Genomic DNA, 4727 nt, shown 5'->3' with positions numbered 1-4727 from the left:
CAACAATCCATATTCATCAAGCTTACTTGATACACAGAGAGAGAAAAGGCTGTAACTGTCACAGCACACATTGCTGTGATTACCATATCTTCACATGGTATTCAGATCTCAAAACCTGAAATGCCCAGAATAGTTACGTACTTTGAATAGTCAATATTTATTGAATGCTTAATAAACCAGAATTATTTAAGGAGTTTGAGATATTTTCTGATGCAATGCTTACACTATACTTTTTGAGTGCAATAAATACTATTATTAATTATTATACATGATGTAACTAAACACAGAGAGTTTGAGTAATTGCGCTACTTCCAATGCTGAGAGGGGTACAGCTAAGATCTAAACCCAGACAATCTGTCTTCCAATTATGCTCTTAACTATGATATACTGCCTTTCTAAGAATTTGAAGTATTGAGGGGGTGTGGGAGAGTAGTTAGCTTCATCTTTGCAAAGGCTACTTTCTATTTTCAGTGCCTAAAATTAATCCTGATAATAGTAGGTGCTCGTTAAATATTTATAGAATGAATCTGACTATTGTCTCATATGAAGATTGTAGACTAAAGAAGATGGAACTCAGTGGAAAAGTGGGAAGTCCTATGCTTTAAACCATACCCCAGGATAGTGAGAACTTAAGGAGAGCACGTAAAAAGAAGGAAGACTCTGCAGACGTGGAAAGGGTGAGGGAAGCTCCTAAAAAGGCAAAACAAATAAATGAGGTCAAAAGGACTACCACAATATCCAGATTTGCTAATAATGGCCCTTTCAATGAACTTATATGATTTCCTCTAAGACCAACTTGGTGGCAAAAACATTGCCAGGGAATCTACCTTGCTCTGATTCTTCAGCTCTGGACACATGCCACAGCTGACACATGAGGACTATGGATCTCTTCATGTACACCTTTGTGGCAACTTCCCATTCTTTCCAAAGGTATGGGGGCCACACAATTTATTGTGGACATCTAGTCACCCCACTAATAATCATCTTTTGAGTGTCTCTAAGTCACCATGTTAGGCAACTATAGCAATAGGCCAGGCTGGAGAGCATGCATGACTACAATTTGGCTGTTCATTTCAGAGAAAAAAGAAAGGGATGGTTGTAGAAAATATGAGGATAAAAAATTATCAACAGATCTTGATAACTGACAGGATATAAAATAAGAGAAAACAGAGTCAATGAGTTGGTCTAACTCAAAACAATGATGGTTAAATATTATAAGAATTCAATAAAGGGATTTGTCAGGGGAGAAGAATAATGGTGAGGAAAGATGATGCATTCAGTTTTCAAGATATTGGATTTTTGGAGGTAAAAATGATATTTAGATAGAAATACCTAAATATGACTTTTATATTGTAGATATGGTTTTTAAGTCCTCTTGTTGGAGGTGATTTGTGAAAACTTGAGAGAATATATATAACCTTTATTTGTGGATTCTGATGTTCTTTGCACTAGATGAGAAATTGAGAGTAGAAAGAATAATGACAAGGTTTACACTCTCCTGAGGAAGGACCCTCAAGAGAGAACCCTTTAAACACAATTAGCTATAGAAAGAGACTTGGAAAAAAATTATGGTACAATGAAGAAATTAATGTTCAAGGCTCAGTGGAAGAAAAAGAAAAGAGGAGGTCTCAGAGAGTTAATTCATGAAGTAAGCATCAAAGTATGGCAATAACTAATTATGTTAAGACAAATGTACCCAAATGAAGCTAAATTTGGAGAAAAAAAGTGACGTCAAAAAGAATATGGCAGCCAGGCATGGTGGCTCACACCTGTAATCCCAGCACTTTGGGAGGCTGAGGCGGGCAGATTGCCTGATGTCAGGAGTTTGAGACCAACCTGTTAACATAGTGAAACCCTGTCTCTACTAAAAATACAACAATTAGCTGGGCATGGTGCCTGTAGTCCCAGCTACTCGGGAGGCTGAGGCAGGAGAATCGCTTCAACCTGGCAGGTGGAGGTTGCAGTGAGCCAAGATCAGGTAACTGCATTCCAGCCGCGCACAGGCAAGACTCTGTCTCAATAAAAAAAAAAAAAAAAGCCGGTTCCTCCCTCCTTTGGAGCCTCTCCCCTGGCCACCGCGCAGGAGAGAGGCCAAGATGGCAGACAAGATCGCCAAGGCCTAGGTCGTTGGGCCTGGTGGTGACATTATCTTCAGGGAGATCATCCGCAAGGAAATCCCAGCCAAAATCATTTTTGAGGATGACCGGTGCCTTGCGTTCCACGACATTTCCCCTCAAGTGCCAACACGTTTTCTGGTGATACAAAAGAAACATATATTCCAGATTTCTGTGGCAGAAGACGATGATGAAGTCTTCTTGGACACTTAATAATTGTTAACAAGAAATTATTTGGGCTGATCTGAGCCTGAATAACGGTTATCGAACGGTGATGAATAAAGGTTCAGATGGTGGACAATCTGTCTTTCACGTTCATCTCCATATTCTTGGTGGTCAGCAGATGCATTGGCTTCCTGGTTAAGCACGTTTGGGGGATTATTTTCCCTTCTCTAGGCAATAATTAAGTTAGTCAAGTTCCAGTATGTTAAGTAGCACACTTATTTTTGCCTGTGTATGCAGAGATTCAAAAAATAATTTTAAAACTGGGTACATAATAAAAAACATTGTTGCATGGAAAAAAAAAAAAGAATATAGCAATCAATTTTACCTGGGAGGAGTAGGGGAGACTCTGGTAATGCATCTCACAGAAGAGGGTAATTAAAATTGTCTTCAGAGGACTCTTCTATTTTGTTCATTGCTATATCCCTAGTCGTGAATGTCACATAATTATATTAACTGAATCTTTTTTTATGTGTTGACCTGAAAATATGACCATGATTTTAAATGAATAAGCAACAGAGTACACCAGGAGCTATTGGCAGATCTTTTAAAAATAAATTAGGGGCTTTGGTGGCCATTTGCTATGTTACAATTTTTTTGTTCATTTGTGAAGATATGAGCTTGCTAGACTGTCATTGAAAATATATGATATAGCAAGACATGGGACAGTCTATTTCCACATGGTAATTCATATGTAATGTAACAAGGGTAATAAAACCAAACGTGGGACCATCTCTGGCCTTTACTTCTATTGTGAATGAAGTCATGAGTCATTCTTATATGCAATGCTGCTCTGTACTAATCTCTACCAGAGACTGGAGGGAAATCGCCCATGAGAAAGTTTGTGATTGGCTAACATCACCATCAATTATCTGGGGGAAAAGGGGGATATAGCCATATAAAGAGAGAGAAACAAGTTAGACCCTATGTTTTATTACCAAAAACCTTTTTCTTCTTTATCTCCTGGAGTTGAGGGCTGAGGACAAGGGATGGTCTTCAAATCACTGATTGTTATTATGTGGTGTTGATGTAAAAACATTTAGGAAGGACAAAAGTCCAAGAAAAGTCAAAGACTTCTTGCAGAAAAGGGCTATAGTGGAGGGATTTTCTCTATTAGACATCACGTTTATGTAAAGCAATAACAACTGGGAGAGTGCAACATTGGCACAGAAACAAGAAAATTGACAAAAAATAGAATAGAGTTTAGAAACGGACCAACATCTATGGAATTTTGATGTATGCAGAAGTACATTGCAAACTCTGAGAAAATGAAGCCCTACTTAATAAATAAGACTGGAAAAACTTATCCATGTAGAAAAAGATTACTTTTAAGAAACATTTTCTCATTTTAAACATAATATATGAATTAATTTTTCTATAAAAAAGATGTGACATATAAAACTAAAATTTTATTTGGCTACTACCCTCAGTGCTAACACTGATGCCCTTTTTACCTGAACAATATAACAACTAATACTTATTTAGTTTGAAATAATAATGTTGCTGAGATACCATGAGACTAAAGGTATGACATTTCAGAGGAGGTGCTGGACCCTATGCAAAGTGTATAAATAAGACATTGAAAAACCTAATGCCAAGTTAAGTGATTCTTATCCCTTCACTCACATCAATGGTATAAAAATATTAAGAGTTAGAAATTAGAATGAGAAGGCTTCTTTAGAGAAATCTACATATTGAGTCTGAAGAAAGAGTGCTGAAGGATCTTGTTCTCAGAAATGGAAAAAAGGGGGTTTTGTGAAGCTCAGCATGTGTTTCATGTAATGCAGAGATCACAGTGGACAGGTTCTGAGTCACACTAGGAAAATCTAATGGACAGGGCTGCCTGGCTGCTTTGTCAATGTGTAAGAGAGGTGATGGCTTCCAGATACATCCATGTCCCTGCAAAGGACATGAACTCATGCTTTTTATGGCTGCATAGTATTCCATGGTGTATATGGGCCACATTTTCTTCATCCAGTCTATCTTTGATGGGCATTTGGGTTGGTTCCAAGTCTTTGCTATTGTAAACAGTGCCGCAATGAACATACGTGTGCATGTGTCTTTATAATAGATCAATTTATGATCCTGTGGGTATATATCCAGTAATGGGATTGCTGGGTCAAATGATATTTCTATTTCTAGATTCTTAAGGAATTGCCATGCTGTCTTCCACAATGGTTGAACTAATTTGCACTCCCACCAACAATGTAAGTGTTCCTACTTCGCCACATCCTCTCCAGCATCTGTTGCCTCCAGATATTTTAATGATCACAATTATAACTGGTGTGAGATGGTATCTCAATGTGGTTTTGATTTGCATTTCTCTAATGACTAGTGATGATGAGCATTTTTTCATATGTTTGTTGGCCTCAGAAATGTCTTCTTTTGAAA

The 4727-nt window shown here is 37.7% G+C and overlaps 1 pseudogene; it reads left to right on the top strand.

Moving 5' to 3' along the window:
- Window positions 1-2096: 2096 nt before the first annotated feature.
- LOC116529504 lies at window positions 2097-2616 on the top strand (annotated as a pseudogene).
- Window positions 2617-4727: the final 2111 nt, after the last annotated feature.

The sequence above is a fragment of the Sapajus apella genome, unplaced genomic scaffold, assembly GCF_009761245.1.
Source record: "Sapajus apella isolate SASKATOON/1434 unplaced genomic scaffold, GSC_monkey_1.0 scaffold3, whole genome shotgun sequence".
Lineage (NCBI taxonomy): Eukaryota > Metazoa > Chordata > Mammalia > Primates > Cebidae > Sapajus > Sapajus apella.
Note: the sequence above shows the minus strand (reverse complement) of the source record. Positions and strands in the feature narration are given on the sequence as shown.